We start from the raw sequence: 23,248 nt of genomic DNA, 5'->3' as shown, positions 1-23,248 counted from the left end.
AACACCTTGGTGAGGGCTCAGACCAGAGACATTCCCTTGCCAGTTGGTACTTTGTATAGCACAGAGCAGACAGCTCTATCAGTAGAGGCTGAGCCCGACCCAAGCAAAACAAGATAATATTCTGCTGAATATGTTTTATAGGAGACAAGACTAATACCCCAGCTGAAGTCAGCTGAAGTCAGCAAGAGCAAGGGTTTGCATCCTGACTGTCCATGTTATATATGTCTTTCGTTAATTAACACTAATTAGTCCATAGGCTTTGTGTCATATTGCATCATTTAGGTCTTAAACCTAGAAACTCTAATGAATTGTACTCTTTAATAAGTGGATAGTTACTTTACAGTAGAAAATGGAAATGTTATTACGATAGAATGGTTTGAATCAGAAGAGACCTTAAAGATGATCTGGTTCCAAATCCCCTGCCATGGGCAAGGACACCTTCTACTTGACCAAGGGCTGGGACATGCACAGCTTCTGTGGGCAACCTGTTCCAGTGCCTCACGTCCCTCACAGCAAAAAATTTCTTCCTCAAATCTAATCTAAATCTACCCTTTTAGTTTAAAGCCATTCACCCTTGTCCTATCCCTATATTTCCTTGTAAAAAGCCCCTCTCCTGCTTTCTTATAGGCCACTTCAGGTACAGAAAGGCTGCTCTAAGGTCTCCCTGTAGCTTTCTCTTCTCCAGCATGAACAACCCCAGCTTTCTCAGTTTGTCCTCATAGCAGAGGATGTTGCAGATAGTAGTCTCAAAAACATACTCTAGTCCTGAAACACAAATTTGAGTGTTGATTTTAAAATTCATGTTTATTTTCCTTGGCCTCTCTGTTCAGTAGAAAAGGTTTCTGTAAAAGTGACTAATTGTGTCAACCATATCTGACTGATATCTGTGAGATATTTCTCTATGACAAATCAGACCAGCTCTGAGGAGTTTAAGGAGTTTATTATATTCATACATCAGCATGAATATAATACTTACATACAAAAACTGTTTTCTAGGATTTATCAGCCTGTAAATGAAGTTCCAACATGTTATTTTTAGCCCTTCATCTTGCTTACCTGTTGCTTGCCCAACAGAACTCCATAAGGCAGCTGATGAAATAGGCTTGGTTGGATTACTTGTGAACAGTTTTAACAAAACCAGATTAACCATCAAAACACAGCTGAAGGCAGCTCTGATTCAGGGTGCTGCCTCAAACCCAGGACAAGCAGTGAAATCCCCACAACCACTCTAACCCACAAGCCTCATTCAATAGCTCCCACGCAGAGATCTCCCGCAGAGAAGAGGGCACTGCCTGTGTCTACACTCTACACACTCCCCACCTACCCTAGTCCATGCTATTGCACAGCAGCACATGCTTGCAGTTTATCTAGGGCACACTCCTCTTCCTCATTGCCATAATTACTAGGTGAGCTCTTTCTCATGTAAAGGCCCATGAGCTGGGGAAAAAAAAAAACCATTCCATTTTGCAGTACTTTGTGTCAGTTTACATGAGCTTATTAATATTAATAAGACCTAATGCCAAGGATTTTGTTTCCAACCAAAAGAATTCTAACCTAAGGCATATTGTTTTCTGACCTATCTTCTCAACATGAAAACCTCACTGCTGCACACACTTACCTTGCACAGATTGAAAAGATAATGCTTCTTCCTCTTCAGGCAGTAGAAAACTCACCTTCAACATCGATACTATTCAAATTAACCTACCACTGGTTTCTCAAAGGAAGCAAAGAGAAAGACAGGCAGAAAAGCAGACAGATGACAGAACACTGGGATTTACTGTTCTGGTAAATGCTTTTGTATTATGATTACAAACACAAGCATTTTATATATTATATGCATATATATTATATATATATATAAATCAATCCCAATCAGTGCTGCCCACTCAACCATCCAAATTACAGTGAAATTCTAGTAGCTCACAGCTCTGACTTTATTAGTGCAACTCAATTAGATTCAAATCACTCACTGATCAACACGAATAAAACCAGAATCAAGCCCACCACTCCAGTTCTGCTCCTAAACATGCCTCCCTCTTGGAAAAGTTCACTTTAAAAAGTGCCAACACACTGCTGTGCATGACTTGACATCCATACGTTGCTGAATAATCTAACAATTAGCAACTAAATGAAGGTGAGCATTCTCTTATCTCTAATAATACCGAGACATGGGCAACTAGCCAAGAATCTGGTACATTAAACAGAAAAACACAGGCAAAATCTGCAAGTGCTTCTTGAGAGCATACTATTTCCAGTAAGCATATGTGGAAACTAAACACCTCTTAGGCTGCTCTCAGGTAGGAAAAGATTGATTGATTGATTGATTGAGTGATTGATTGTTTGAGTGATTGAGTGGTTGATTTCAAACACATAGTCCAAAGTAGCATGGATATAGCCCCTGGTATTGAGCCAGGAACTTCAACGGCATGCCCACCTGCATGCAAAAGATAAACTGCATAAAGATATTTGTTCAGCTAAATATTATGTTTATTCAAAAGCATTTTGAAAACACCAAGGATTTCTTTAGAAGTTATATCACTTTCTAAGCTACAGTAATTACACCATGTGTTGAAAATATGTGAATAGCCTTCTCCACTCATTTGTGGAACAACCCAGCAAACGTTTCTGCAGCCTATAGATTAAGTAACAAAAGACATCCTAGTGTCACATCAATCAGAAGTATGCAACTCTCCTCAGATGCAGTCACAAAACTTCATTCTGGGCTTGAAGAGTAAAATTTTCAAACATACACACACGATTACTTATCACTGTCTTGAAATAAAACTTATGACCTGAAAAGCCTCAATCATTTTTGTAAGCTTCACTCCCCTCTTCTTGCACATCAGCCCCATTTTGAAGAATAGCCTTAAACTTACAGTCCATTTAAAGAATTCTGTCAAAGGTGCTATGAGAAATCTTCATTTAACAACCTATGCTGTTCATCATCAATAAACCAAACAGCCTCTTGCCAGCTTTAGAAAAGCCTTATTTGTGTATTTATTTACAAAATATACCATGTCCATAAAGCATCTTAGCAGAGGGTTCATCTTTGGATCTCAAAATTAACAGAGCTCAGACACACTGCCCATAAATCAGGAGACGTGGGAAGGATTTTGTTTCAACTGAACTAATTTCTCTGCTCTCAAGAACTAGCTCACTCCAAAGGTTTGCCATGTCCCTGATCACACAAACCACAAGACTGAAAGATACCTCAAGAGAAGTCAAGATATTTCCTCTCCTTGCCCCAAGGCAGAATGAGTCACATTTAAGTAATCTCTCAATGGTTATGTCTTACCTAGTCTGAAAATAATCATTCACTTCTTTACACTGCACAAAACCAATGTGTTCATTTCTCCCTTTCATAGGTCCTGTTTGATCACTCTTATTGTTTACATGAGCATCCACTTGAACAGTAGCTCTCTTTTATGTGGCATATGACCCATTCAAGTAATATCCTTAAATGTTCAAAGCACAATATAAAAAAGGAAATTCTTCGATGTTCATTTTAGGACCGTTAAAAGGCAATTTATTCTATTCTGGTTCTAAACACTTAAAACAACTAAGGAATGGACCTGTGTTATCCTTGTTTTCCCTTTCTTGTCAACAAAATCTTCTTTTTGGCAATTCTGACCATATATTCTCAACAACTACCACATACTGTCTTTATTAGAAATTATTCCACAGACAAGGAATTTTTACTATGATTTATTCATTAAAAATTATTTAAATAATTTAAATTCAGCTTCCTGATGATCTGTTGTTTGTTACAGCACAAAGAGCAACTATTTTCCTCATGCAGTCCAAAGTTATCTACAGTGGAAATCCCATTTCTTCTGTACAACTCAGTTACTTGCTAGTCCTTAGTGACAGAACACAGAAAGATGACTCCTCATTTCCATGAAAGGCTTTAAATTGATTGTAAGCTGTGAGGTGTATTGCTAAGATAAAAAGATATTCCACTGTTTTAGTTAAGATGAACTCTCCGTATTTTTTATTTCATATGAAGGTATTCCTGGCTGTGACTCTGTAATTTTGAAATACAGTCTCTTAGGAACCATGAGCAGATTTAACCACAAATAGCTAAATGCGCCTAGATACATGAAGTTATATTTAACTATCTCCCTAGCTAATTAGATCAGGGGACCAGAATCATGTGGCTAGATAAAAGATAAGCATAAAACAGGCATTTGTAATAATTAAGTAACCTCTTTGGTCTTCTTTCCAGAGCAGGGAGTCAAGGAACATCACTAGTGAGCAGCCAATGACTGACTTCCAACCATGGATGCAGTCTCACCAAAGACACTCTTTGCAAGACAGCCCAGAAGGCTCCCTTGGACACCCTGATTTTGTTTGCTTTAAGACCAGAGGAGCTCCTTCCCAGGAGGAATCCCTAAGGCTGCTCAGAGGTGAGGTTTCCTAAGACAGCAGGGTGAGACAGGCAAGAGATTCAAGCCAGGAACCTAAAGCTTAGGAAAAAAAACCTTAAAATGCTGAGGACCACGTAGCAGACCCACAGTCAAATTCCAAGGGTGTTAAAAAGGAAGTTTGGGACTAGAGAGGACTCCAGATTTTCATTCCAATGCACAAAACTTCTGCATACTTGAAACAAGCATTAGTATTCAAAACTTGAAAAGGCTTGTGGGCGGAGATCAGGCTGTGAATAAACTTTATATTTATCTATTATTTTGGCTCTATCAACACTGTAAGTTTTCTCTGCGTACAGGTTCAACTGAGATGAATGGCTAGCTGTAATTCTAATGCAAAGAATGTCCTTTGAGAGGGTGTTTGGGAGCACAATGTACAGCAGATGATCTAAATCAATACCCTTCAATCCCTGGCCCCCTGCTTGGGTACCCTCCACAGAGACCAAAGGCTATGTTGTGTCTTCACCCTGTAGCTACAAACTTGTCTTTCAGGACAAAAGACATATATATCTGTCTTCATGAACTCACACGGCCTGAACATGGTCCTTGATGGCATCATACTCAGTGTTCACAGAAATCACGTTGTCATCTCCATCATTTAGAGATGTTATGTTTTATTTAGACACAATTAAAATCTAGAGCAATTAGAAGTGGATCCAAATAATGCTTCTCTATAAAAGAAGCCCGAGCCAGTATGACTGTGACAGATACTTGCCTTTATGCAATATGCAACCCAGCACAGCCACAGCTTGACAGACATGCTTTGTCTTTTATAATAGCAAATCTTTCCCTTAAAACTGTGTTCTGGATGGTTTTTCAACTCACTAATGCAGTCTAATTATGAGCTTGCAGCAATTTAATTGTCTACAGGATCAAACAAATCTAGTTCTTCTTGAAAATAAGACACAATTCAAGCTATCACAGAAGGGCTGGGTTTGCTGGTGGAATTTTTTTTTATTTAGTCAAGAGCCACTTTTGTTTAAGACTAAAACAATGTGTAAAAAGGAAAATTCTCTCCCTTTTCACTCAGCAGAGGAAATCACATTAATATTTCTTCAGCTGGTAAGAAGTTGAATGCTGTTGAATGCTTTCAGCTGGCAGAGCTCCAAGTTTTCCATATTGTTATAGGATTTGCATGAAACTTTGTTTAAGACCAAGTTCTCATGTTGATATGATCTCTCTTTAGTGAACAGCTAGATTTGGGAGCCATATGCATGCAAACCGTTGGGGTCTAGTAGCATGAGTTATAGAGTTTAAAATTAAAGTTTTACAAGAAGTGGTCATGGACTCGTACCTCTGAGCATTACATATGAATGCCAGCACACTGGAATTAGGCTGATGGCATAGATCTTCCTGTGTTCTGCATGTCTGCTAATGCACACACTGCCTGTTACTGTGTGATTATCAAGGTATTCCCTGAAATAGGCTGAGCTACTTCGTGGATGAAAATATGGACTTCTAGAAAGGATAAGCAAGGGAAATGGCTACATAGCCACCATGCTAATTTAATTTAAATATAGATAAGTGAGCTATGGTAACATGGCAAGGAAGGGCACAGAGCCAAAGCTAGATTAAAAATTAGTTACAAGACAACAAAACTTTTTTAATGGGATACATTTACAAATATGGACAGAGAAAATATGGTATATCCCAACAGGTTAGAATGCAGTTTCTAGTAAGAGCATTTAAAAGAGCTTCTTCAGTCAGGAGAAAATGTGCAAAAGAACTTGATTTTTAAGTAGAAAGGAAATAAAAGCTGCTGAGATAAATATTTCTATCTTCAGTCTGTAAATTTACTGTCATTGTTCCATAGAAACTCCTGGACAGACATTTTTTTTCTGAACCACAAATCTGTCAGTGCAGAATTTCCTTCATTCTCTATCACCTCTGTGTTTCAGATGGTGAGGCACTCGGATGTTCCTCACAGGGTCAATGGCTGTGGGAGAGCATGCAATGCCAGCACATTTCCCTCAACACCATACTCCATATATCAACTCCGACTCAGAATACACATGGCAAGTATTTAAAGACACAATATTTATCCTGCTTGAAGCATTTGTCATCTGTTGGCTGATATGTTTGCTCTTCTCATAATGTCTTGGTAACAGTGACACTCCAAGAGGTGTTTGCAAAGACACCGGTAGGTGATTTGCAGTCCAGTTTGAACCCTTGGCAACAGAAGGTGCCTCAGCACTGAAGGCCACTTTCAATACACTGTGGCCCAGTGGACTGTCAGCACAGTGTGCTGTTCAGTCGGGAATGAGACACCATAAGGAGTGCCACATTCCTATTGCTAGCAGCACCAATAATTTCTTCATGAATCTGTCAGTCACTGACTCATCCACAGAACAGGATGACAGCTGAACTTTCAGTGACCTAATAATCATTCTAGTGCTTATAAAAATATACTGTAATATTAGTTTTCTTGTGCTCTTTTGAGGCTTCTACTCACTATTACACAAACAGGAAAAGAGTGCACTCCAGTGAACTATCATATTTCAGTGCACATGGTGCCCTTATTTAGCTTGGCTCTAAAAGTATTATTCATTAAGGTAATATCATCCATTCAAGGCAACTGGATGGAAAGGATGGGCCACTATGCAGAAAGTTGAATGTTCCTCTAGATATCACTAGGGAAACTAGCACTGAATAAATCATAAAAATGCACAATACTGGTGGAACATCAGAGAGCTACAAGCAGCTAAAAAGGTTTCTGCTGGTACCTCTTCACTGGAGGATGGTTTTTTTCCAGATGAAGATCTCCGAGGGTAGGAAATGAGAAAAGGGAACAGCATACAGAAGCAGAGAATGTATAAATTCCTCTTACTAAAATTCTCGCCCGTGAGTTATACCAGATCCTTCAGAAAAATGATATCTTCAAGGACAGCTTGTCACTCTCCTTGAACTCTCACATCCGACATGCAGCATTCTAGGGCTATCAAAAAGCTCTTAGCTATGATTGCTGGAGTTACATAGAGCATGTGTGGACTGCAAACAACGAAAGGGTTTCAACATTTCCACATTTGCTTTGTTCTGCTAATTTAAGCATTTGAATTACAGGCTCAGGGGCTATCCTGAGCACTCAGGTACCCTACAGAATCCTCACAAGCTCTAGTGAAAGCTCCAAGCGAAATAAAGTTGCAAACCAGCAGTACTCTCCTACATCTCAAGCAAAGTGTGTAATGGAAGAGCCTGGAAAATCTGTCCTGCTTTTGAATTTTATCCTCTGGAGAACTTCTGTCTCCCTTGCTTTGCAAGGACTGTAGATCTGAAAAGAAAAGCAAGGGGCAACACGCATCTTTCACCCTCTCTTCAGTGACACCAGCTATTCTCAGTGCAAAATATACTTTCACTGGTGCAGGGTTTACATGCAGGGCTGATGATGCTGCTGGAGGAAAATGAGCCCCACTCTCTCAGCACATCTACTTAGGAAACGTTGTTTAGAGCAGCTAGCACATCTTCCCCATTTGCTGAAGTTTTTCTGGTGACAGCAAGAAACCCATAAGGATGGTCTTCACCACCTCAGATCTCACTGAATTTGCCTTCTCCCACCAGATCTGCAGTTAGCTGCAAAAGTCAATCATGAACTTACCAGCACTGGCCAAAATACAGCAACTTTGCGTTACTGGAAACTTCGTATATGAAAGGAAAACGTAGAAATAATCTGAACACCTCATCCAGTGGTGACAGGTTTCACCCTGTCCTTTTCCAGACTCTTAATTTTATACCACCTCTACCCTGTTTTTGTTTTTGTTTTCATTCTCTGCTAATGACGCGCTTCACTGCCTTGAGGAAGGATGATTACAGGAAGCTGATGTAGCAATTCTCTGGCTCCAGTCTATCTCAGACAAGCACATACCAAAGCATTTCTCATGGTGTAACTCTTCCATGTTGACTATGTTTGTAATTGGGTTTTCACTGTTTTATACATCTTGATTTGTGCATGTTTGGCATGTGTTTTTCTAGGGTAGGAAGATGAGAGAAACTTGCATCAATTCTACCATTGTTGATCCATGCTTTGTTTTGTCTAAATTTGCCTCAATTCTTCTCCATAGTTCAGCAATCATCTTAAATTTGTCTAGCAGATGCAGATCTACAGGATCCCACTATGTGACCATCTACTTCATCCTAAAATAGTTCATCACATCAAGACGTAATTTTGAATATGAGCCCCTCCATCACCATCCAATCACAGAAGGAAAACAGTAATAGCAGAAAATAAGTTCAAAAACTATAACCAGATTCTGTCCTTCTGCAGGGGTTATGTTTTGCAACCCACTGAGTATTTAAAGACTATTGAAACAGGAGATAGCCAGCAGCCCCCTGAATTCACTACTTGTACAGAACTAGCTTCCATTTGTCACAGAACGTCATGATGGCATAGATTTCTGTCATTAAAATTAATTCTTGTGAAACTGTCATTATAGCTACTAGGATTTTGCCTGAAGGAAAAGATTATGCTTCAAGAGTGCATTCATATACTCTTCATGCCAAGGCATCAGTAGTATTACAATCACCATCATGACATCATCCAGCAAGGTTGGTAACTAAGGCCCAGTCTCATTATACATTCAGTGTTGTATCCTTTGTAAGGACAGTAAGTCCCTAATCAAAATGAAGAAGATCCTGCCATCAGTCCTATAGTTTACATGAAGTACCAGGTCATGCTGCTCTGAACAACTGCTAAGGCATGTACACAAAATCAAATCTTTTGAAAAGACGTTCAAATTCGTAAATGTTAAAAAGAAAAAATCCTTGGATCAGCAGATCATAATCATCTGTGGCACCACTTACCAGGCTAAAATCTAAACTATGCAACATGTGACTAAAAAGCATGTGGCTTTCCCAGCGCTATCACACTGGTGGGGTACTTGGCAGTATATACCCAACAAGTCAGGCAACCACACAGATTACTTCATTCCTATTCTGCAGAAGACAATACCAAACACATCAAAAGAGATCAGATTATGATTTATATCCTAAGACACAAGGTTTTTATTAATAAAACTGTTTCCTCAGAGTTAAGTTCCATTAACTGTACTTAAGAGAGAATTACTACACATCTTGCTCCCAGGCAAAACCTGACCATTCCACATGTGTTACAAATCAGTATCTCTTTACATTTATTGGTGTGCAGACGAAAGTCAAAGGATTTCTTTTCAGATTCTGGCAAGTCAGGAATCTTTCATGTTTGAGAAATCACATTGCTATCAATCTATTTCTATCTTAAACTTATGAATTGTCATACCAAATAACCAATAGATACATTTTTATATTAATCACATTTCTCCATCTTGAAGTAAGAAGTTTAGGTGGCATCATGTTTAGGGAAGAGAACTGTGAGATACAAGATACTGTAAGGAAGACTTTAAAGTCCTTTCCATTCTGCATGAGGTTTCCCCCCTTCTTCCCCCTGCATATTTTTTTAATCTCGAAAGTATTTCCTACTAATGCATGAAACCCCCATTACGCTGCATATGGTTTCTATTATCAAGTCTATAATGCTTTCAGGAATTTCTTTGATTTCTCTGGTTTTTACCTCATTCTTTTCATTCCTGATTGACACAGAAGCAGCAACCCAAGTCATTCCTGTGTATCTTTCTTTAGTTAGAAATCAGTCTCCATACTTCTCTGGTGTACCTCAAAATGGCTTGCCTTTACTACCCTTGTATGAATAAAGGAAAGGCCTTGAATATTGGTTATTATACTCTTCATTATGTATATGAAGATCATCCAGTGTTCTTATTTGAAGAACTAGATTTTACCCATTAAATTTACATTGCAGCCATGGACACTACACTTAAACCTGTGCACCTAATTCAAGACCTGGGATTTGTGCACAAACGTGTACAAAAAACTGCAGAATACTCTTCATAGGGATAGGACCAAAAAAAAAAAAAAATACCCAAACAAAAGCCCTCCAAAATTCTTGTTTTCAAAACCAGTAAATTAGTGCAAGATCAGCTTTCATGGCAGATTTCCAAATAATTGCTAACTCAATGGTAGCTGAGTGTCTAAAAATGTAACCACACAGAATTCACCCAAGATTTCATGGGAAGGCCTGTTTCTACCCTGCAACCAGCTTTTTGTTCCTGCCCTGCTCGGTGCGTGCCATTGGGTCATGGGTGGGTGCCGGCACAAGGGAAGAATTTACCATTGTTCAGATGGAAGCCGTTGTGTTCTGCTGAAGGACTTTATGGTTCACTGCATGGTCCAAAGCTACCAGTGGAACACAGCACAAACAGAAGCAGCTTCACTTGGAAAATACAATTTATTCCACAGACCTGATTTTGAAACACAAATACTTGAGGACTGGAGACAGCTCTAGACATGGCTCAGAAACTGTGGAGGTTTCATACTCTGTAGTCATAGGGTAAGGTATGCACCAAAGACATTCCATTCTGAAATAAATCAACCTTGTATCACAGTGTTGCTTCAGAGGGTGTTACATCTCAAATGCAAGGATGTATGGAAGGGGGGGGGGGGTGGGGAGAGAAAAAAATTTCACTGGATCATTGCTTCAGGCAATAACTTGAACAGTGATTTTACCATTTTTACCATTTTCATGTTGATTTTAACTGGATATGATGCCCTCAGAGGTCCAAATGAACAGAAAAAAACTGCTGCATGATTGCATTTTGGCAGCTACGTACAACTTCCCTGTATTACACAATCAGCTATTTCATACATGAAGTATATACAAGAATAGACAGAGCCACCATGAATTTCCCAACATTTTGTGTTTATTCTGACCACAGATCAGAGTTGGTGCTCCCTGGCTAAACTGAAACAGCCGGACAAAAAAAAATATCCACTGCATACAATCCACTAGCAAGGGAGATCACAAAACAAAGCTTCTCCCTCAAATGAAGTTCTGTGAGACAATGAGTCGACAGCAAGTGTGAAAACCTTCGGCCATGTCCTTGATTCTTTTTACTCCCTCACCCCTAAATGTTGCCTAGAATTCTCAGGAACATCCTGAATACAAAAGGATTGTGTGGGACAAGGTATCTCCCCTGGAGAGAGCAATAGCAGCAGATGCTGCATCGTCCTTCAGCATGGCACTCCCACTCCAGACTCTCCCTGGCTTAATGGGGAACATCTACACAGGAAAAAAGCCCTCAGTGTTTGAAGCTTGGCCACCAGTTTAGGTGGTGCCTGGCAAGCATCTGGCAAGCAGAAAGGGGACATTTAGACATATTTTAGGGCTCTGATGGCTTCTTCAGAAGAGATCTTAATTGGAAACACTGGAAATATCAAGTAATTGCTATGCAAGGAGCCTTGGGGTATATGTTTTCTAGTGAATGTTCATCACCCTCGAGGGGAAGCAATAAAATCCAGTGCCATTGCCTGTTTAGCAGCCCACTGGCAATATTCTTTTGTCAGCTTTAACTCCAGCCTGACTGACACACCAGTTGTCTTCTGTTCAGAAACTGTCATTAGCTTAAAAAATCATATATTTCAAACAGGCTTAAGCATGCTCCCTCTAAAGAGAGATATATACCCCAATTTTGGACAAGAGTTGGGAAAGAAGAGCGGCGAAGAAGGAACAGGCACCAACGCCAGCATCGAGACGCAACAATTCGAACAAAAGAGATCTCAAGATGTCGCACTAACACGCACGCACACAATCTTCCTCCTGATAGATTGCTTCCCCTCGGCAGAGGGAGATGCTCCAGGAGAGCGCCCGCCCGGGCACGCAGAGCACGCGTGTGTCTGCCAGACGGACACGGCAGGGAGCGCGTCCCTGCGCCGTGCCTGCTCCGCTGCGCTTCCTACTGCGGCACGTCCGCGCCACCCGCCTCGCCTTTCCCTCAAAGCGACCCACGGACGACCCCGGGCTGCTGCACAGAGACCCCCTGCCCCCGTCTCCTGCCCCCCAAGGCCGCTGAGAGGAGCGGGGGCGGGTGCTGGAGCCCGGAGCGGGGAGCTCTGGGGGCACCCGCAGGCGCTCGCCTGCCGCCCACCGAATCCCGCTGCGGGCGGGGAGGGTGCGGGCAGCACGGCGGCCTTTTCCCCTTCCTAAATGCCAAATTTTGTGTGGGTGAGGTGAGGGGGGGCAGGGGTCCGCTCCGCCATCGCGCACAGTAACAGACGCCAAAGCTAAGCCTGGCGCAGCGAGAGGAAAGAAGGGTGCCGGGATACCGGGGGTCACCCCGAGGAACCAGGCCGGGGCTGGCGGAGGGCGGGCGGGGGCAGCGCCCGGGGTCGCGGCGCAGCGCGGAGCCTTTGTTCCGCCGCCGGCCCCATCCGCGCCGCCGCCTCCGCGCATGCGTCGGGCGCAGACAAAGGCGCGGGCAGGGCGGCGGGGGCTTCCCGCATCCCTCCTCCACTCCGCATCCCTCCTCCACTCCTCATCGCCCTCCGCCCCGCATCCCCCCTCCACTCCGCACCTTCCCGTCACCCCGCATCCCCCCCCGCCCCGCATCCCCCCGCGGGGCGCCCACCGGCGTGGCAGGAGGGTGGGGGTGTCCCGGGGGTGTGCGTGGGGCCGCCTCCCTCTTCCCCGCCCGAGCTGCCACGCCCAGCTGAGGCGCGGGGAAAGCGCCCTGCGGGAGCCGCGTTTGAAAGACACGCGTGTGCGTGGGGAAGGGGAGACACGGCGGGTCGGGAGGGGAAGGAATAATAAAAAAAAAGAGGTCGAGGGGAGCTGTAGCTTTCTGCGGTGGAGGGAAAACGGAAAGCCAGAGGGTTGATGGGGACCTGTGGGGAGCGGGGGCGGCAGTCGGTGAATATTCATAGAACAGGCGCACCGGGGCGGCAGCGGCGGTCCCTGTCGTGTTTGACGGCGGGTCCGCAGCCCCTGCTCGGGCAGCCGAGCCCCCGAGCCCGGCGTGTGCTGCCCCGCCGGGAGCAGCGCTCCAAACCCGCCGGCGCGTCCACGCGCACGCGTGACCGCGGAGACAGCGCCGCTCCCGCGCCGCCTCGCCGGGGACAATCGCGTTGTCGCCGGCCACAATGGGCAAGCGCCGCTTCCCGCTCCTCGCCCGCCCCGACGCCCCCTGCACCCCGCGGATCCCCCCCACCAGCCGCCCGGACCCCGCGGTCCCCCTGCAGCACCGCCGCCCCCCGCCCAGCCGCCCTGCCATCTTCCTGGCGCCGTGCGTGCTCTTCTCCCAGCGCTTCCTTTCATGGAGAGCTTGGGGGCATCTTCCTTTTTTTCCTTTTTCTTTTTTTTTTCTTTTTTTTTTCTTTTTTTTTTAAATTATTGTTAATTAAGCAGACTCCCTTTGGAAACAGGCTAAAAGCACCGAAAATAAATTGGGCATAAACCAGTATTATTCCCACCACACCCACCGCTACCCCCACCCTTCCCCATGAGAGCCTTCCCGGGCATTTAAATCTCACGGAATCGCCTTTGGTCCGTTGTCTGCCTCGATCCCGCTCCCAGTTGGTCCCCTCTCGAGGAATCGAGCTCCTCGCAGCGATATTCCTGAAATGTGCCCGAGCAGGCGCCTCCCGGGCTGCTCCGCTCTTTCTGCTCTTACCAATTCACACGCTCGTCTCCTCTCCCCACAATCGAGACACAACGGAAGGGGGAAAATGATAAAAATGGCAAGGCTTTCGCGGGCTGCTGTGTGAATGGCATAAGTGAGACACACCGCGTCTTACCTTTATGTGTCTTTCCTCTGTCCCTGTCGGTGTGTTTGTGTGCTGGAGTGTCACAACGAGAGTCCCAGGTAGCCCAGAGCCCCCTCGCCTCGCTCGGAGCGCTGTGGCTCTCGCCCGCTCGCTCGCTGGGACTGGAGTGCCTAGTGCCTGCTGGAGCACTGCCGCCGCTACCGCGGCTGCTGCCTCTGCATTTCTCACTCTCTCCCCCTCCCTCTTTCCCTCCCTCCCCCCTTCCCTGTGACAGTCTGTGGGCAGTTCAAAAGCCACACGCTTTATTTATTTATTTTCCAGGCTGGCGGGCGGGGGATGCGCTGCGCGGCGCTCGCGCTTAGGGGGCGCACGGACCCCAGGTTTAAATATCAGCCGTGCAGGCTGCGGGGGGGGGGCTGGACCGCGGCTCCGCGAACGCACCTTGCAGCATTACACCCCCACACCCCTCAAAAAAAAAAAAAAAAAGGGAAGGGAGCGGCCAACCTCCCTGCCCCGAGGAGAGCGGGCGCGGCGCGGCGAGGTGCGGGGCGCTCCGCGGCCCTCCGCACCCGAACCGCAGCGGGGGCGACTGTGCACCATGGGGCGGACCGTCCGACCCCGGCGGAGCTGGGATGCTGCGCGGCGGAGCGAGCGGGCACGCCGGGCCGCCTGCCTACACCTGCAGCCCGCTCGGGGAGAGGGAAAGCCGCTTGCACGGCGGAGAGGGGCGGCACGGGCGGAGGAGACTAAAAATCCCCGGTCCTGGATGCTCTTGGTACGCTTAAGGAGAGGGTCTGCCGGTTAAACACAAAAGGCAGCAAAATAGAGGAAAGCAACACATTTCTCAGGAGAATGGATCTCTCCCGGGCGCTCCTGCAGCTGAAGAGCTGGCCTGAACGTCGCTGGGGCTTCAGGACTGGTATCGCTCCAGATCTCCCCTTGTTCCAAAGCATCCCTGAGGCCGCCACAGCCCCACGGAGGGTGCTGCCCGCACTTTCCCACCGCCCTCGTTTTACAGCCTGGCTGTGGCGGGGGCCGGGTGCGCCCTGCTCGTTGCTCCGCGCCCGCTGCACGCTGCGGGAGCCCGGCGGCGGCGGGCGATGCGCGGGGCTGGGGCGCCCTCTGCTCCCCGAGCGGCGGCCGGGCCGGGCTGGGCTGGGCTGGGCTGGGCTGGGCTGGGCTGGGCCGGGCCGGGCGCTGCCTCCGCAGGGTGACCGGCCCCGGGACCCGCAGCCCGGGAAGGACGGAGCTGCTGGGAACAGACCGCGGTGGCGGCACGTCTTGGGGAAACTCTGGCTCAAGGGGCGCGGTCCGGCTGCGCCGGAGCTTCAAAGCCAGCAGCACCATCTTTCAGCAAGAACAATGGAAGCTGTTTCCCATTTATCTGGGCACAAGGACCGAGTGAGAGATGCGTAGTACGCTCGTGATAAGGTTAAGTCCGGTTTGCATTTTCGATGGATACGGATCGAAAGGGGAGCAGGGCATGTGGAGAGGGAGGGCGTGGCCGCCAGGGTGTTTTTCTGATGGCCGTGGTGTGCGGTGTGGTGTGCGGTGTCACGCTTCCCGGACATTCCCACGAAGAAAAACTATCGGGCAATAAAATGCATTTGAGTTTGTGTTTCACACACCGCACCCTGCAACCTGTAGCTGTGCCGAGCATCCATCCACCCAGCCGCTGCCGGGGCGGGGAGCTGGTCCGAAACGCCAGAGGAGAGGCTCAGGGACGACCTGGCAGCGCTGCGGGAGCCCCCGCTGTCCCACCGCGGTCACACAAAAGCCCTGGGCGTGAAGGGAGGAAAGGAGAAGCATGGACACGGCGGGTTCACCGGGCAGGGACAATTTCTTATATTTTCGTGAAAGCGTTCGCAAGCCAGTCTTTTCCTCATGTTTTTATTTTATGGGGTTTTATTTTCCTAGTTCTGCTTCGTGTCTCCACGTTTTCCTGGCGGTTTAACCCTCGCTCTGCAGCCGCCGGGGCGCACAGCTCTCCATGCCACACCTGCCCAAATGCAGCATCCCACCTTCCCGAGGCGCGGTGCGGACTGGCTGCGCCCTGCCGCAGCTGGGGGAGGGAGGGAGGGAGAGAGGGAGGGCAGGCAGGACCCTTCCCCCCGCGGCCCCGGCCCCGATATCTGTGCGCTCACGATAACGGGCTCGGGGGGGCGGCTGCACGGCACGGGTGAGGCATGCGGCAGTCAGCGTTAAATTGGGTAATCGAGGAAAGAGAAGAAAGGGAGGAGGACACGCCCTGACACGTCGGAGGAGGAGGTAGCTGCTCCCCACGGAGGCGAGGCGCGTCTCGCCCCCGCGCTGCCTCTGCGCAGCCCGCGGGAGCGGGGTCCGCCCGCCCGCTTTCCCGGGAGCATCCCTGTAGAGCCCGGCGGTGGCGTGCTGCAAGGTCAAGGGAGAAAATCCCTCTCCTCAGTTTTATTTCTGAGCCAGGAGTATTTGTGAGGCAGGGTTGGCGAGAAGTGAGAGGCAAGATGGGTCCAAAATCTAGCCATGGGGTAAAGCAGAGGAGTGCAGAACACAGCAGCATGACCGTAGAACGGCTCCGTGAGGGGCTGAGGGCCTGGGCTGGGCTGAAATCAGTCCTGGACCGTGGGCAGGGCTCAGAAGGAGCCCCAGGTTATGCTGAGTCGGGACGAACTGCTTATGAGGCCATGACTGTCGAGATTGTCTTGTAAAATTGCCCAACCACCACACAGTGTGAAGCAATATTAGAGGGGAAGAAAGCGGCTGTTATTTAAGCTTGTGTTTAAACATGGGCTTAGGCAATGAATGCTCACCTACATGAAATCGAGCACTATCAGACTTTGTAACTGAATTACAACTTACACAGGGTTCACAATATATCTCAGAAATAAAAGTGTGTTCTGTGTCATTTGCTTGGAAAAGCGTGTGCAACTAAAAACAGCACAGAAATAGTCATTGCTACTATCAGTTTGTGAGGGGTTTTTATAATTTTGTTCTTTTCAGTAACTAGAGGGCTGAGATAGTAACCATAGTTTGCCAGCTCGTATTCTTGTAAATACACCTACATGCTAAATTATATATCTCAGGACAGCCAAATTCAAAATTTGTCGAATGCTCATTTCAGTTACTCAGCTGCATCAAGGTAAGATACATATCTGAATGTCTTGTTTAATAAAAGTGATACTTTTAGGCAAATGGGTATTCTAAACAGCCTTTGTCTTAATTAAGGGTGTGTAAGATATCCTCTCCTTTTTCTTCTGAAATGAAAAAAGGTATCTGGAGGAAGAAAAAGTGCAGAACAGAGACACCTGCAAAAAGATGAATAACCAGGTCTGTTGTGGAAAGGCAAGTCTAGGCCCTTTTGTGTAATCAACAGCTGCTTTTCTGAAATCTACACTGACACTCTGCTTTGACAAATACCCAAGCTACCTGCGTTTTCTTAGCCAGCTCTTCCTGTCACCTCTTGCCACTTACTGTACCGCAGTGTTCTTCCCTCCAGCTTCAACGTTTCAGGCCCAGCCTTGTTCAGCCCTGTCCCTCTTATGGGTGTCACTTGCTGTCATATTTCCATCTTTTCCAGAAGGAAATAAATTCAATCCTAAGTACTCTTTCCTCATATTTAATTTTTATTGTTTGTTCCTCTGATTAATAAATCAAGTCTTTGTTCTGTGATTATATTAGGTCTGACAAGAGTCACAAGCCATGTCTCCTAGCCCAGCATGTCCACAACACAAGTCCAAAATACTCACAAGCCCACCTTCCATCTCCTTCCACCTCTCTGCCTGTATCCCTGTCATCCACAATTCCATTTTTGTGTCTGATCACTCTGGACTTTTTCCTCAGAAGAAGCTAGGATCAATAAGGAGTACCTATGCTGGGGTAGCAGGGGAGCTTTCCATTTTATTCCATAGGAAGAGAGAGATGACCAGCAAACAAGGGAAAAACAAACCAAAAACAAGTAAAAACCCTCACCTGTGCCCCTCTTTCAGCCTTGCAAATGAAACACTGCCTTCCTCGCACTTACAATCACAACAAAACAGAAGCAAATCCAGGCTTCTCGCAGCTCAGAGGGCTTCCCAAACGTGCCAGATCCGGCTGCAGCTGCAGGAGCAGCCGGCCCCCCCGGTCTCCAGCTGCTGCCCTGGGCTCTCCTATTCCCGAGTTTACGCCACGAGAGGGAGCATTTTGTTCAGTTTTTTGGCAGATCCTGGTGTTCCCGGTATCCAGGCGAAGAGAACAGCCGCAGTTTCCCGTATGTAGTGATTTTCCCAAGCCGCGTTTACCCCATAAGCATTTTCGCAATAATGGGTTTTTTTCTTTCACCATGCTATGCAAATTTTAAGTGTTTCTTAAGATTATTATTAATGTAAAGTAAATTTTATCATTAATATCTGAACTGTAATTACAGTTAAATTTCCTGTTCTTCTCTTGGTTATAGTCATTTCTTCTGGGGCAAATGCAAGATGCTGGTGTAAGACATATCTAAAATTTTCTATATCTGCAGTGGATATCATCTCCTCTCCTATATAACTATGAGCTACATGAATTTCAAAAATTAACCACAATGGCATAGGCAGACACAAGGTATTATTTCCGAAATTTGCAGGCAAAGCACATAAAATAAAGAGCTTTGATCAAATCCCAAAATAACAACTTTGATAAATCACTACTGGAACACCTCAATCCAAATTTAAGTCCTGACATAGAGACAGCTGCAAGCTTCTGATAACAATTTTAATCTGGACAATCCAAAATCATATGGTAGTAGGTGTATCTGAGTCTAGTTTTACAAGACTGGTTCTGTTTATGCCATAAGTGGCACTTTTTGCCTATAGCCAGGTAGGGATATGTGGGTTGTGAACCCTGCTTTACCCCAACGTTTCTGGCTTCAGCTCAATCTGTAACACAAAGCATATGTGCCTCCCAGGAGGTCCTGCACTAGCCATCGATTTTAAAAGGCTTCTCTGCTCCACTGAAGTCTGCGTGCGAGTTTTGCCAAAGATGGATATATTTGCTGTTCTGACAATACAATTATCTGGGTTATTTCTGTCTCTTACTCCACTCACTGTAAAGAGTTAGAGTTACTTATGTGCAAAAAGAAGCAAATGTGTTCAACTACCATGAGCTTCCCTTATGATTTATTCATGCCAGGCTTCTCCATGACCATCTACAGGTTAGATCTCAGACTCTGCTCCATTTTCACTGGCAAGTTTCACTGAAGAAATAGCTGAATAAGGTATTCATTGTTTGGCTTCTATGGCCACAAAAATGTCTTTCAGTTAACAGCTGGAGTGACCATATCAATATCTTGATAGTGATCAGAATTGGCTTCTCTTGTAGTATTATATTCTGTTTTCTTTCAGCTACAAGAATGTCAGTAATGCAGGAGCAAATGCACACCTGACTGGATGATCAAACTGATGTGACAGCTACCTACAATGTACCTCCTAAAAGGCAGGAGAAGTGAGCGCACAGAAAGGAGTGTCAAATACCTTCAGAGAAGAAAAACATAATTCTTTGCTTTCTTTGCTCCAGTACTTGGTGTTCTGATCTCTACATAATAAAGGATGCTTACATACCTTACTTATTGAACTAAAACACTATTCTGTCTGAACACAAGTTTTTTGATTTCTACCTTGAGAGAGAACTTCTGGTTGTGAACCCCAGCACCATGGCCCCAAAGACACTGTTAGCCCTGACCACCCCTGCCAAGCCTCTCCTGGGATTTCTCCACCCCTGCCCATGACACAGTACCCCATTCCAGCTCGGCCCAAGCCATCAGTCCCTGTCCCAGCTACACCACTCTTGTCCTTGATCCCATCCCTGTCACTGGCCCGATCTTCTGCTTCTTCTGACTGAAACTTCTGGATGGTCCCTGGGTCTGGTTTATCTCCTTAACTTGCCCCTCTCTCAGCTTCTGGCTCCTCCTCCCTTAGGAGGATTAGCCCGGTGCTTGCTGCTCTGCAATATCCAGTTTGTCACAGGTGCCTGCTGGCACCTCGATTAGCTGTAAAGACAGCACAACATGCAGTTCCTTGAGGTAACTCCAGCTTAAGCCATTTGGTTTACCTGGCATGCTGCTCCTCGGTGAAGGCACTCGTGACATTGGTCCCACAGCTCAACTTTTGGATTCAAGCTGGATCACCTGAGGATCACCTACATCTGTACTTTTGAAAACACAGTCTTATAATTAAAACTCTCCTAATAATACCAGTGTTACCCCAGAGTCAAAGCAGAGAAAGGAAAAGATGGAAAAATTTTTTGAACACGGACAAATTTTTCTGACGGGGCAAATATTCCTGAGAGCCAGCTGTTGTGGCTCCTGTTGACACCACTCCCATCCTGGAAAATGACCGCGGGAAACCCTGGGGACTCATTGTGGGAGATAAATTTATAGGATCTTCTGGTTTTCTTTCTACTGTCTTCCTACTGCTTATAAACTTATTTTGTGTACCTTGCCTGTCCTTTCCCACCCTGTCACAATGAACGGTATCTCTAGATCAGGAACTGACTGAAATGAGGCATTCTGGGAATCTATAGTGCCTGAAGTGGGCATAGAATAGAGTTTAAACCTTCATAAATGATAGCAGCTCTAGTCCTCTACCAATACAGCCACCTTTCTCAGTCTCCCTTATTCCTTCAACTTGGAGGCACTAGATTTAAAGCTGTTTCTTTATTGTGCTATTTGCACCAAGAGCAAGCTGCAAATGGCTTGTGAAGAGTCAAACAACTACAGTTGAGGACGCTAAAGATAAAAATATTTGTAAATGCTGAGATTGAAGTGGTTCCCTCAGAAAAAGTCAGATTGTACTTCTGCCTCTAACTCATTATTCCTCATCTAACAACATGTCCATAGAGTTGTGGAGAAAACTCCTGTGTTTCCTCTGCTTCCAGTCAAGAGCCAGCTGTGGAGATTTATCTGAAGTCAAAATGTTAGCAGTAGAAGGTCATACAAAGGACTCGGTGCTTCAGACTACAAAAAGCAAGCAGCTGTGTGGTAAGTTGTGCACCTCACACCTAGAGAACCGGTTTTTTCATACCAGAGATGAGTACATTCTCAGGGCATGGGCTGTCTATTCAGCCACAGGATTCTCCATGTTGGAGCAAGACAGGCTGTCTGCTTCCTGAATGCTTCCTTGAAATACTACACTACACTGATATTTTTATTTTCACATTTTTACGTGCTGAGTTTAGCTATAAGAGAGGATGGGTGAAAGTACTTGAGCTTTAAATAAACCTTGTAATGTGCAGTACCAGCTGTTTGTAGCTGAATGACAGAGGGTGTGTAGCCAGGCTGTACCTTTTGCCTTTATTGAGTGAATCTTGTGGATGCTACAAATAAAAGAACATATGGGGATTCCTGACATATGGCAGGATCAAGGTTGTCACAGTACATAAATCCAATGCCTACTTACACACACAAAATAGTTCAAGCTTTACTGAAAAACTTCTGAAGGAAAAAATGAAGACCAGTGGGATCTGTGGAGATGCAGAAGCTGATAACTGACTGTACCCCATCACAGTAATACAGACTTTGCCTGCTTTTTCAGCCACAGTTTGCTGGCCAGTGTAACTGGAAAACTTCATGCTGCTGCTTTTGCTTGCCCAGCAGCTCCTATTTGTTTAGGGATTGGTAGCAGCCTTGGTGACATGCATGACTGCTGTTGCCACCATGCTGCCATTCTGTCCTTCACTGAAGATCAGGTAATTTCGGTAACAACCACTCAGACCATGCAAACAGCACCTCCAGCTTCTAATAAGTGAGTTTAAAAGCTGATAACTTTCCTATGGGACAAGGAGGGCCTTGTCTTTTCTCATCCAAATCACTAGAAAAGGCCTCACTGCTGGTAGGTCTGACACAAAACTCAGAGGACAAGCCACCTATTGGAATGGAAAGTTTCAACTTTCTGCAAGTATTTTCCAAGTGTTCTTTCTGGAACACCATCATTTCCAAGATGGTAAAAATCCCAAGCACCTTCCAGAAGAGCTGTGACCAGCAGAGCAGTCCGTGGGGCAGTCTAGATAGTCTAGACTCCTCAACATGGGATTTTTGTGAAGAGGAATATGGTTTTACTTCTGGTTAGTCAAGTTCACAGATTCCTGCTTGTATTGACCCCATCAGCTCTTCGGTCTTAAGTAAACTTGTGTGTTTTACTTCATCAGTCAGGATAACAAGGCTAATACCACACCTGGAGGTAAGTACTAGTTTAATAAATGTGTTTTGGGTTCCATGAGCTCCATATTGAGGCTGAGCTGTTAACAAGCAGAGGTTATTACTCAAATCATCAAAGAGTTTTTGCTCCACATATGGTAGCCACTGCATTAGAAGGAGGACTTTCAGGCAGCTATTTGTTTGAACGGAGAAAGTGAGCTGGGAAATGAGAGCACAGAACAGTGGCCAGTGAACAATGAATTATTGGAGTTTAAAAGATGTTTTAGCACTTCTTTGTACTCTTCCTCTCCACTCCTCCCCTTCCTACCCTTACAAAGCAGCACTTTATCTCCTGGGCAGGGGTAGGGGTTTATACCATTTTTGACCAATGTAAAGGGAATGTAAGGGATCTACAGGAATTCATAATGTAAGTAAAATCGAGTCAAAATTGACTGAAAATCAAGTCACAGCCATTTTGCTGTTCTGTCTTCCACCTGCACAGTCTGTCCTGTTGCGGAGTGGGGCCGCTTTTCCCGGTCATGCACAGCCGTGTGCTTCAGGTCCTGACCAAGGCACGCAGAGCAGCAAGGCCGTGCTGCTCTACGGCGTGAGGATCACAAACAGCATAAGCACGGGTGATATCCCTGTAGTGAGAGTGAAAGAACCTAAGAGGCAGCAAGGCTGGATTTAGTGGGGGTTGCATTCCTCTGTGGTGTTGGTAGCTAATGGCTCTGATGCTGGCTCAGTCACCTCTGAAACGATGCACCAGGGAGGAAGTACTGCTGCCAGAACTGCACCTAGAGCAGATGATTTCTGCCTTGCAGAAGAGAAGAAGGGTATTGGAGGGGTTATCCGATCAGTTCAGGAAGATGCTAATCTACACACAATTTTTGGCATGGAAGCTGCCAATACTAAGAATAAAAATCCTTGCTGTTGCACACAGACAGAAAAGCTGACCATGGCATTTTGGGCCAGTCATATTCTGAGAGAATATTGCTTTTCCAGAACAGATGTAACAGGCTTACTTTTAAGGATTTCATGGTGAATTTGCAGTGATGGGTAATGAATGCATAGGCACGTGCATATTCTGAAGCTCGAATCTTCTTCAGTCTAC

The 23,248-nt window shown here is 45.6% G+C and overlaps 1 protein-coding gene across 1 annotated transcript in view; it reads right to left on the bottom strand.

Moving 5' to 3' along the window:
* The window catches only part of BASP1 (brain abundant membrane attached signal protein 1), a 51,157-nt gene extending 36,927 nt beyond the window's left edge, over nucleotides 1-14,230 (bottom strand). Inside the window, exon 1 of the mRNA XM_041411698.1 lies at nucleotides 14,037-14,230. The gene's annotated coding sequence lies outside the window, so the exon portion shown is untranslated. The remainder of the gene's footprint in view (nucleotides 1-14,036) is intronic.
* Between the last annotated feature and the right edge of the window lie 9,018 nt (nucleotides 14,231-23,248).

This window comes from Onychostruthus taczanowskii, unplaced genomic scaffold (assembly GCF_017590055.1).
Source record: "Onychostruthus taczanowskii isolate IOZ18803 unplaced genomic scaffold, ASM1759005v1 scaffold37, whole genome shotgun sequence".
Taxonomy (NCBI): Eukaryota; Metazoa; Chordata; class Aves; order Passeriformes; family Passeridae; genus Onychostruthus; species Onychostruthus taczanowskii.
Note: the sequence above shows the minus strand (reverse complement) of the source record. Positions and strands in the feature narration are given on the sequence as shown.